Below are 12323 nucleotides of genomic sequence, written 5' to 3' on the forward strand. Positions count from 1 at the left end.
ATAAAATCTCTGCAAGAGAATCAAGATATTGTAATCAAAAGTGCTGATAAGGGGGGAGGTATAGTGATCCAGGATGCCACGGCTTACGATGCAGAATGCAAACGGCTCCTAGGGGATACTACTAGTTACACTATACTTCAACAGGACCCCTCTCCTTTTTTGAAGGATGAGATTCTGGAACTAGTTTCAACCGCAGAAAGAGATGGATATATCACTAAGCAGGAAGCTGATTTCCTCACCAACTCTGAAGAGAAAGTCCCCTACTTCTACACTCTTCCCAAAACCCATAAAAATCGGACTCCACCTCCGGGAAGACCGATAGTGTCAGGGATTGGGTCCCAGTTGGAACCACTCTCTAAGTACTGTGATTTTTTTCTTCAAACCTTTAATCCAATCGACTAGTACCTACATCAAGGATACAAAAAGTCTTCTTTCAATGTTACTAAATGTGCAACTTCCTGAGGAACCATGCTACCTAGTGTCCTTAGACATTGAAAGTTTATACACTTGTATTCCGCAGGACGCCACCTTGAAAGTCTTGGCAGATATCCTTGACCAAACTACATGGTCGTATAATACTTCTAAGACCTTTGTAATGGATTGTGCTACTCTGGCTTTAAAGCGGAACTTTTTTCAATACCAAGACACCTTTTTCTTACAGAAGACTGGCACCTCGATGGGCAGTACTTTTGCCCCCAGCATAGCTGGGTTGTATGTTTACAACTTCGAGAAAACCCACATCTTAGCCAATTCCAACCCTTATGCTCTCAATGTTATCCTGTGGCAGAGGTACATTGATGATGTGCTTTTAATCTGGAAAGGGTCAGAGGAAAGTCTACATTCCTTCTTTGATTGGGTCAATACTTGTGACCCTCATTTAAGATTCACACACCAATATGATCTCAATTCGATTGTCTCCCTAGACGTTACCCTCACAAAAACTGGTAACCGACTAACGAGCAAAACCTACTATAAACCCACCAGTAGGAATAACCTCCTCCATTTCTCTAGTTTTCACCCGCGTTCACTACGCGAAAACCTCCCATTCGGCCAATATCTACGAGTTCGTAGAAATTGTAGTGATACCCGGGATTTTAACAAACAAGCGGATGACCTCACTAATAAACTAGAACATAGAGGGTATCCTAGAAAAATTCTTCAAAAGAGCCGTAAGAGAGCGAGAAATAACAATAGAGAAGCTCTTTTGGAAGACATTGAGAAGGAAAGTGAGTCTGAGGTTCCCCTTACCTGTGTAACCACTTACAACAACATTTCTAACTTGGTAAGTCGTTGCATTGGTAAGCATTGGCAAATCCTGACCAGTAATGGAAGAAATTGGCAGAAACCACTCTTTTCATATAAAAGAGATAGGAGCCTGCATGATGCCTTGGTACATACCCGTCCAAGAACTAGCCAACCTACACAAGACGCTTCTGTTTTGAACGCTTGGGGTTTGCCTTCGGTGAGTGGCCATTTCCCCTGCGGGGGATGAGTGTATGCCATCTTACATCTACCACTAAAACACTTCAATTAGAAGAAGGCAAAACATGGCACCTACGAGGCCACACTAACTGTAATTCAAGTAATGTCATCTACTTGATTACTTGTCCATGTGGCCTCAGATACGTAGGGATGACCACCAGAAAAATCAAGACTAGAATAGGAGAACATCGTAGCAACATCCGATGTGGCAGGAACACTACCAAACTGACTGCCCATTTCCTAGAGCAGGGTCATTGTCCAAATGATGTCAAATGGGTCATAATTGAACAGTTAAGCATTAAAAATGAAGGTACTCTATACGAGAAGGAACAGCGATGGGTATATCGCCTTTCAACCCATAAATATGGCTTGAATGATGAAATACCATGGGGATCAGTTATGCGGAGATAGGAAATCAACCATCACTGCTGATTAAGTAGATATAAAGACGTCCATGCCCACCCACCTTTAGGGTACTGAGACCATGAAGTAAGATTTCCTCCCCACATCAGGGTCTGCATTGACTATTAAGTGACCAGTATTCCAATACACTGTCCTCCATGTCTTCCCCTTTTTTAACCTCATGCGGGTTTCTTTTACTGTGTAAATTTACACTGTCCTCTATTGCTGTTTCTACCCCTATGTGGGTTTCTTCTACAGTGTATTTTTACATTTGACCCCTTTCCACTGGGTCCCTTAAGGTATCCTTACACTACCCTATGGTGTTGTTTTGCTAACGTGTATGTTTACACCAGACCCTTATTTACTGGGCCCTTGGAGATATTTGTTATTTCGGCACTGTTCTCCGTTTCTGCGCCCGACCACATCGGTAAATAGACGGGCCCCTTTAAGATCATGACCAGCCTAGACATGTGACCACGTACTCCGCGTCACACGCGTCCCGCCTCCTTCTGTGTATTTCACCCGCGGTTTCACTCCGCGTCGTCTGTAACGGGCGGCGGATGTGGCCGCTTGTAGGTGATCGAGCAGGGAGTCGTTTGGAGCCAAGTAAGTCGCATTTTGGTTTCATTCCAGAGCATTGTAATTTATTAATAATGATACGGCGAACTTAATACCGACACGCCGCTTTTTTGTTTCCCTCACGTTAAGAAATCCCAAACGTGAAGATTTCCTCCTGCCGCCATGCCCATGGGGCTTTTCACCTCGTAATATAAAGTAAGTCTATTGACCGATTCCTCCTTATTAGCAGTCAGCTGCGCCCCACATGCTTCTTGCATAGGTGTTGTGAGGAGTAGACACACCCAATTACCAACTTTGTATTAGGTTTTCCGAGCACTGTTTTTAAGCAATCTTTCGCTGATGATAAAAAAGCTGAAACACCACACGCAAAAACTTAACGTGTGCTGTATTTAATAAGCAACTTTGGTATCTAGGATTAATGTACCCCTTACCAAGTTTTAAATCTAAAGGGAATAGAATTGCTAAAGTTTGCGTATATAATTTGTCTAATATAGTTGTGTGCACATGTCGAGAGCTCATAAATGTAAATACATGTTTGCAAGGGTCCACAACTTGGATGTCTTTTTTCACTTGTACAGATTACCACTGTTTCTCCTACAACAAGGATTGAAATTAGTATTGGAGGAAGACTTTCCTAAAGGAGCATCGACACTGTCAGGTCGTATTGTTCCTTATAACCACCACGTGGTCAGAGCACTTTAGCGTGCCTTGATCAGTGAGTGGTGTCATACCTGGTCCTGATGAATGCTGAGCGGAGTAGGGCTCATTAAGCAGAAACATGTTGACCATTTTTTAGTTCTGTTTCTTTCACTTTATTAGGGGACTGATTGGTTCAAACTCACACAACCTCTCAATAGTCCGAAAATTATTAGATTTTCAACACACTGGTTTTAATAGAGTTAGAGCTACCCTCCTATTAAAATAATTTTGAGGAGTAGTCCATACTCTTTTTAACTCACTTTTACTTTCCCTAGCTAAACAAGAGAACCCAATGAAGACAACCGGCTACCAGTGTTTTACTGGGGCCTGAGTGTTCTTTTTAGCCAGGCCTTTGAGCACGTGCACTCTGTTTTCTTTCTACTGATATTAACATTCCTTCCTAATAGGCCAGTAGTGCTTGCTTAATTTCTTTACTAGCCTACTGTGTTGAATGTTTGTATTAACACTCTCTCGTTGTTTGCAATTATAATTGTCTTTTTTTTGTCAGCCAGAATTTAACCTTGTTCAGCAGATCATGTTGGCTCTCGGTTTTCCCAGGTGTAAGTGAAGGTACTCCCGCGAGGACACATACAAAAGGAGCTGCCTCCGGTGGAAGTTGAATAGAAGTAACTTTGTTATACTGTGCTCTAGGAGCAGTAGGCTGCGGCAAAACGGGTTTAGAAGAAGTTTTGCGGGCTGTTGGGGCTGGTGCGTTAGGAACTATTGGTTGGGTTGGGGCCCTTTTGTTTTGCGTAGTTGACTTGGGGTCTTTGGGAGTAGAAGGTGGGTGGGAACAATTAGATGTTATAAAGCATTTATTAGCTAGCAAGTTGGACTTGATGGTTTCCTCCATTCTGGTCAGCCTGACCCCTAGTGTGTTTATTTTTTCTATTAGTGGTGATATAATAGAACTGACCAGTTGTTCAATAAGGGATAATAGATCCAGCTGTATAGGGGATGCTAGAACGACTAATTTCTCAGTATCCTCAGGAGTCGTGGAAGAATTACTGACTGGGACTGTGGGGCTTAAGCGCAATTTTTGGAATTTTGATTGGTTCCCATTGTGATTAACCCCACTGTGTTTCCTTTTAGCAGATGAGAACTGGGGGAATGCTATCCCTTGGGCGTTTTCGATGTTGGCTTTTTTAGGCAATGGGAGGGGATGCAAGGGGCTAACAGTATCCGGTAATACACAGGAGCTTTCGGCAGGAAGTGGTGATTGCACTAAGACATGTTTAGTTTTACAGAGGGTGTTTAAGTCATCTAACCACGATAAAGCTTGCTATGTATCTACTGTTTGTGTGGGCTGGAGAGATGCACCTTTATCAACTTCTCTAGCAATTGACAATGTAGTACTGTTTGTATTATTCCCCTTGCGCGTCATAGTTTGATTTGGAAGTAGCAAAATGGTTATCGACAAATCGTGCGCGTCAGAAGGGAATAATTCCTTGGAGAAAGGCGAAGTCAATAGACAGAGAATATCCAAAAGGAAGCAAGTACCTCCTCTTAACCAAGAGCCAAGGGAGGTAGCCCCGTCCCGTCCTCCTCGGGCCACAGAGGGCCCGCCCTTTGCCGGGCTTGGCCCGGCGCGTCTCGCGCGCGTCCTTGCGGGACGAGGGAGCAGGCGAGTCTTTATGCGCCTCCTGGCGCATGGGAAATGCGCGTTGTGCCCCTGAAGCTCCTGGGGCTTGTGGTCAGGAGCGCTGGACCGGCGGAGCGAAGCCCGGCCTGTCGGTGAAGGCGGGGGCAGAGCTAAGCCCGGCCGCGGGGAAGGGAAACCGCAAAGTCACTTTCAAACACTGGACGCCAAGGGACACCGCAACAGGCGAGTCTTTATGCGCCTCCTGGCGCGTGGGAAATGCGCGTTGTGCCCTGAGGCTCCTGGGGCTTGTGGTCAGGAGCGCTGGACCGGCCGAGGGAAGCCCGGCCGGTCGGTGAAGGCAGGGGGCGGAGCTAAGCCCGTCCGCGGGGAAGGGAAACCGCAAAGTCACTTTCAAACACTGGACGCCAAGGGACACCGCAACAGGCGAGTCTTTATGCGCCTCCTGGCGCGTGGGAAATGCGCGTTGTGCCCTGAGGCTCCTGGGGCTTGTGGTCAGGAGCGCTGGACCGGCCGAGGGAAGCCCGGCCGGTCGGTGAAGGCAGGGGCGGAGCTAAGCCCGTCCGCGGGGAAGGGAAACCGCAAAGCCACTTTCAAACCCTGGACGCCCGGATAACAGCTCTTTCTTTTCTCAGCAGTTTAAACCCCCAGAGGGACTATTAATTTTTACATCAAATCGCAATACTGAGTGTAATATTTGTACTTCAAGAGATTTCTCTTCTAGCTTTCAAGTACCAAGCGGTCCCCCCTCGGAGTCATACAAGCAGTGCTGGGTGGTACAAACAGGGCTTAGTCAAAGGCAAAGATAGATGCAGGATATTCCCAAGCCCCTCGGTATTACCAGGTGCGCTAACGCGCTGTCGCAATGTCTCGGAATTTCTCGATATTTACTTTAGCACCAGCCTCCCACAAAGGTCAGAGCCCCGTCCGTACCTTTTCTCGAGGCTCAGCTCCCCTCACGCTGCCTCTCCACAATGTTTTTAAAGATTTAGTTTCCAGGGGCTTTATTGAAAATCGAAACGGACACCTCCAATGCAGAAAAAAGCCCTCACTTCTCCTCCACAGGACCGACGGCGACTAAATCCAGGAGATGCCGGTCTCCTTTCAAATTTGCCTCAATTACCGCAATTCCAGAAGAATTAAATGAGCAGCGTTCATGCATCAAGCCACAGCCGCTGTGGCCTCTCTCCCCTCTCTCTCCGGTCGATGTCTGACAGAACGTAGCGCTTCAAAACAGTCAAGCACTACTGAGGGTTAAACGAGCCTCAATCGGAAGAAAAAAGAATTCCATCGCCGAGCAGGGAAGGAGCATTCCGTTTAGCATAGCCGTTCAGACCCAGGCTTTGTCGAGGAAACTGCAGGTCAAAAACACCAAGACGCCAGCCTCTTGCACGAACGCCAAACAGGATCCACCATTGCATAAGCTATGAGCAAACAATGGGCCTTTATTACCAGGATTACTTCTGAAGCAAATTAGGCATTCCAGATTCTCACCAGCTGCTTTGGGTGGGATTCAGAAGGATCCCTTGCGGAAAGGTGTAGTCGCACGGGCCATCATTAAGAACCAATTAGCAAAGCATAAACTTTATTTGTCCAAATGCACCCTAAAGATTATCTGAGCTCCTTCAGGTTTGCTTCTGTGCCAAACTTTGCCAAGTTAATGTAAAACGGTATAAATCTGCAATGTTTCTAGCAGCTACTTATTAGCTCCATGGCAAATCTCTACAAATTGATTACACACATATCTCTACGTTGTCACTGGAGCGTTAGTCAACCAGGCTATCATTCGGGCAAATGATCGCATCACAGGGCACACCCAAGAGCCAGTATGGGCTTGGAGCATGCCTTGTGCAAATGTATTACAGAGTGGAGAGGGGGGGGGGGGCTCTTAATGCGAAGCTGGAGGGGGTAGGAAAATTAACTTGAAGGCGCCCAATGCTGCGGCCGGCAAAACAAAAGAAAGACTGAAAGAAATACCGAGTGTGGGGTGGAGGGCTCTCAATGCTAAGTGGGAGGGGGAAAGAAAAAGGGCTTGAAGAAGCTCGCCTCAATGTGCAAAACAAACAAAAAAAAAGACTGAAAGGAATACCGAGGGTGAGGGTGTGGGGGCTCTTAATGCGAAGCAGGAGGAGGAAAGAAAAAAGGCCAGAGTTGACTTTTTCGGATCTGGGGAACTTGATTCTAGTCTCAGCATCGGCTCAACATCCTGTGATTTTGGGCAAATCACTTAATCTCCCTGTGTCTCTAAAAACAAAATGAATGTGTCCTTGTCTAAGGAAACTGGTGCTCTTGTAAAGTGCTCCAGTACCTTCCTGTCAAGTTTTGCGCTATATAAAAAAGTTTAAAAAACCTGCAAAAAAATAAAAACTGATCACACTGTGAAACGAAAATAGCTGATCATGGCAAAGGCCACCCTGCGCAGCTATCGTCAAGGAACATTTCATTAACTGGTCTCCGGGACAACACACAAGAGGTGCGCGCAAAGAATGGTCCAGAGTTACGCAAACAGAAAATAGTGCCCCCCACAACTCAGAGGGACGAGATAAGGTGCGAAGCATAAAGCGCCAATAGCGTGCAAAGTGTGAAGAAAATACGTGGAAAGGTCTAGCCAAGGGGGGAAGAGGACAGCAATTAAATAGGACACAATCTGAGGGGAGGGTGAGGGGGTGATTTAAGCCCAGGTGAACCTTGAATAGCAACTGTACTTGTTAGCGTTTGCCGTTTTAAAGAAAAGATTTTTTTAAATGCAGTTGTGTCTTGATGAGAGCTGAAGGCGAGAGACTATGGATCTGAAGTTTGTCAGGGATGAGTGGCTTATCATCCAAAAAGTACCAAACTGTCAGACTGTAGACAAAGTTCATCTATCTGAAAAAAAAACAAGCCTCCCCTGTTAGGATCAAGTCCCCAGAGGCACCACTATAGTAAAAGCGTGCCACGCTGCCAAAATAATAGCGTAGATGAAAAGGTGGAAGCAAAGCGTGTGCCGTTGCAGGAAAGCATTTTGTGTCTGCAGCAGAAGAAAATCATTATAGAAAATAGTGCTCACAGACTGTAAATAAAACATACCATTTAATAACACAAGTAAAAAGGCCGGCCTCATGGGGGATTACAAATGCAGAAAAGCTGATACTAAGGAGGGACTAACCAGCCTAATAACGAATCAGAAGCCAACATTTATAAAGGACAATGACACAAGCCAATGAAAAATATGGGGGGAGCTTCAAGTCCATACCTGGATACAGCATGTCTCGAATAGACAGCGCAAGCACTCCCTAGGCGAGACCTAAATATTTAATCTCGATTTTTATGTGGATAATATGCCACAAAAACATTAGAAATAATTCAGCTTTCCTTGTAAGTGTACATAATGTTCTGGCAGTGATCATAATATAAACATATGTAGCAGAAACATGTCAGCTTATATAGGAGGCAGACTTTATGCGAACACTTTTGCACATTGCTAAGACTAGACACTTTCTATTAGAAAGAGAAAGGCGTCTGCAGGCAAGAAGATGATGAGAATAGAAAAAATCTCACTGGGACTTATCATAGCGTTAACCACAGTCTGTAAATGTAAATTGATACTTGTATAGCGCACTACTCACCCGCAAGGGTCTCAAGGCGCTTGTACGAATACCGCTGTGGAACCCATCCTGGCTTTCCCTGTGAGGCGTCCACTCCTGGGAACCCCCAAGGTGTAGGCCAGGCATCCTTAGCGTGTGGGGGCCGTTGTGGAGATTAAGCAAGCTATTGCCCAGAGTTGCAGAGTGGGACTCCATGACTGGAATAGGCACCGAGGCGAGAATTATCAGGTCCGTGGAATTTTGAGCCCAAGACCCGCCGAGGCTTCCATTCAATGAAGACTTGTTTGACCTCATCATGATGGCATGGGACAAACACACTTGTGCCCCAGCCATCAATAGTCTCATAGCCAGGTGATTTAGGCAGGTCCCAAGGGTCTCTGTCCACCCCTCACCAGAACACTACGTGCCACACTAGACCTAATAAGGGAACTTGTTGGACAACCCCTCTCATCTAGGCCACAGAGGGAAAGTTTGACTTTGGGGCGGTTGTATTAACCATTCAAATTCCTAATCTTTAAAAAAAAAAAAACATTTGAACACCTACAACATAAAAATATCAACACCTATTATATAAACAAAAAATATACAATATAATATTTAAATAACTTAAGTTTAATTGAAAAATAAAATTAATACAAAAATATTTAACTAACCTAAACAAAATACACATACTTCCCTACTAACCAAAAAACCCAACAACAACAACCATTAAATAAATTATAAATAAAACATTAATAACAATTACCTTGTAGGTGCAGTCCAGAGTCTTTAAAAAAAAAAAATCTGAAATTACTATCAGCATGCATGGCATGCTCCCTCCTGCCCTGGACCGCCAAGGTCACTGAGGCACACGTGAATTCCATCTTGTCTGCTCACCTCTCTCGCAATAATATTCTTGACGAGAGCCAGAATGGTTTTCGCGCACAACACAGCACCGAAACTGCGCTGCTCTTTATGAGCGAACATCTGCGTTCGGTGCTGGATGCGGGGCAGACAGCGGCGCTCATCTTGTTAGACCTGAGCGCCGCATTTGACACGGTGTCTCATGACATTTTGTTGCGGAGGCTGGAGGAAGTGGGACTTGAGGGGAAAGCTCTTCAATGGTTCCGCTCTTTCCTCTCGGACCGGTTTTTTAAAGTAGCTATCCCACCTGGTCAGTCCTCTTTCCACCCTTTGGGACTAGGAGTACCTCAGGGATCTGCGTTGAGCCCCACTTTGTTCAACTTGTATGTGAAACCGCTGGCTGCTGTCGTCAGACAAAGCGGCTTAACCATGACATCGTATGCCGACGACACGCAGCTGGCGGTGACACTCAGTGGGGACCCTGAGGTGACTGCCCCCAGCTTTCGCGCAGGGCTTTTAGCCGTGGCGAATTGGATGCGTATTAACTGTTTACAGTTAAACGCCAAGAAAACCGAAGTCCTGATCTTAGGAAAGCAAGCTGAATTGTGGGGTGACCAATGGTGGCCTCCTGAATTGGGGGTGACTCCCATCCCAGTTGCCGAAGTGAAGAACCTGGGGGTCTGGCTTGATTCCAATCTCTCTTTTACCAGCCATACTAAGAAGATCGCAGCTACCTGCTATGGTATTCTGCGAGGACTGAGACCAGTCCTCAAATTCTTCGACCCCCCTACTCGGCAACTGGTGGTCCAAGCCTCTATTCTCTCTCGGCTAGACTACGGGAGTGCTCTGCTGCTTGGTGTTAATCAGGCCGAGGCCACCAGACTGCAGAGGGTGCAGAATGCCGCTGCGCGGGCCATTGTGGGCCTCCCGAGACGGTGCTCTGTATCTGCAGTTCTGGCCTCCCTTCACTGGCTGCCGGTCAGACAGAGAATCAAATTCAAGGCACTCTGTCTGACATTCAAGATCCTGAAATTTTCGTCACCTCCTGCCCTGACGGGTCTTGTTTCCCCGTATGTCCCCAGGCGGTCTCTCAGGTCGGAATCTCTTCATCTAGCAAGCACGCCTAGATTCAGACTGAGTAGGATGGGAGGTCGTTCATTTCGTGTCATGGCGGCTGGATTATGGAACTCCCTTCCTGTCCATATCCGTGCCCTTAACAGCCTGACTCTCTTTAGACGTGCGATCAAAACCCATTTGTTCACCTCTGTTGACTGATCTCCTCTCTTTTCAGCGGCGATTTGTTGTGTTGTGGTACTTGATCAGGCGCCAGGACGCCCCTTCGCTGGGGCAGCTGTGCGCCGAATAAAAGTTATTAACATAACATAACATAACATTTTACTTAAAGTAAAATTAAACGAGCTGAACGACTCATTTCACTTTCACTGTATCAACGCTCGGGGTATATCTCAGCCCCCTGAACACAGATGTGCATGGGTGAAGTATCCTTGGAAAGGGATCTTAGTGGATGCCTGCTTTGGGGTCGCCACATGAGGGCTGATCCCAAAGCAGGGATCCACCCACAAGACACAAAGTTCCACCCAGTAGTCAGAAGGAATGAGGATTTGCAGTGTGGGGGAAGATGATAGGGTCTTCATCCCATTCTACCCTCCCCCAATAGGTGTTGGGGGCTGAAAACGTACTTGAATTCAGGTTTTATTTAATAACTTTTTTTGGGGAGGATGTCCCAGACCCCCCCCGCCCCACCCCCACCATGTGCCCTTGCTACCCCCTGCCATTAGCCCGTGCTAACCCCTGCCATGGGCCCATTAGTTTTTCTGTTGCCCCTACTCCCCCCCCCCCCCCCGCCCCCCCTCAGAAATGGCTAGGGAAATTCGCCCATAACCTGCACCCTAGAAGGGTAGAAAGCCCACTATACACCACAATTTTTTCATTTTCTTCAGGCCCATAGGAATGAATGGGAGTTACCGAATCGGTAAATACCGAATCGGTAATACCGAATATTACCGATTCAGTAAAATTTACTGAATTTTTACCAACATTCAATTTACCGATTCCTAAATACCGAATCGGTAAAATTCGGTATTTAGGAATCGGTAAAATTAAATTACCTACATATGGCCCTTAGTCTTCTCCCTTCATCTCCCTCATCTGATCGTACCACCATACTCCCTTTGTTAATGCACCCTGTAAATCCTCTTGAGTCACTGTAGTGCGCACTTCCCTTCAACTGTATATTACCTACCTTAAGAATGTTTATTAACATTTCCTCCTCGTTCTCCTCTTCTCATATCTGCAGCGCTCTAGTTCATATATAAAGGTTTCCTTCCCTTAAAACCTCTTAAAACCTTTCCTTCCCTTGAAACCTCTTATCTCGCTTGCCTTCTTCCCTTTTGTAAAAGCTGAAATGTGTCTTCTCCTTTAGCAATTTTCTTTTTATTCGTTAAAATCCCTGGTCTTTTGCATAATGGCACAAACCACCAACAAAATATTGCCCTATTGCTTCCCCTGTACGTTTTTTCCTTCTTGGTATTTTTAATGTGAAAGCCCGTCTATACCTCTGTAACCTCCACTGCTTTCGCATACTTTGTTGTAACTGAAACCCTCCGCTGCCCTTCTGTGCTCAATTCATGTGATATAAACACGCACAGTGAAAAAAATAATTTGTTGGTATCCCATTTACAAAAGTATATATTTATTCCTCCACTTTTCTGTACAGTTTACTCCCCACTTTGTTTTCATTTTGCTGGCTGTAGCCTCAACTCCTAGTAGAAAGAGATCTAATGATTTTCTGTGATTGCGCCGCGGTCTTCAAACAGGGGAGTGCTGCTTCTAATGATTAACCCCTCCCCTGCTGATGACGGAACTGCTCCGTCATCAGCTGCGGTGGCGCTGTGCTGATGACGGAGCGGTTCCGTCATGGCCCGGCTGTCGCGCCTGCGCGGCGCTGATTTTGCGCCTGCGCGGCGCATTCTATTGAGCGGGGCTGGCCATGACGGAACCGCTCCGTCACGAGCACAGCTCAACCGCGGCTGATGAGTGAGCGGTTCTTTCACCAGCATGCGGCCGCCCCGCCAGCCCTGCGGCGGAATAGCCGCCGCAGCGAAAGGGTTAAT

The 12323-nt window shown here is 46.3% G+C and overlaps 1 protein-coding gene across 1 annotated transcript in view; it reads left to right on the forward strand.

The window, feature by feature from the left end:
- The window catches only part of CHCHD3 (coiled-coil-helix-coiled-coil-helix domain containing 3), a 1074460-nt gene that overhangs the window by 658479 nt on the left and 403658 nt on the right, over window positions 1-12323 (forward strand). The window lies entirely within an intron of this gene.

Source organism: Lissotriton vulgaris, chromosome 1_1, assembly GCF_964263255.1.
Source record: "Lissotriton vulgaris chromosome 1_1, aLisVul1.2, whole genome shotgun sequence".
NCBI lineage: Eukaryota > Metazoa > Chordata > Amphibia > Caudata > Salamandridae > Lissotriton > Lissotriton vulgaris.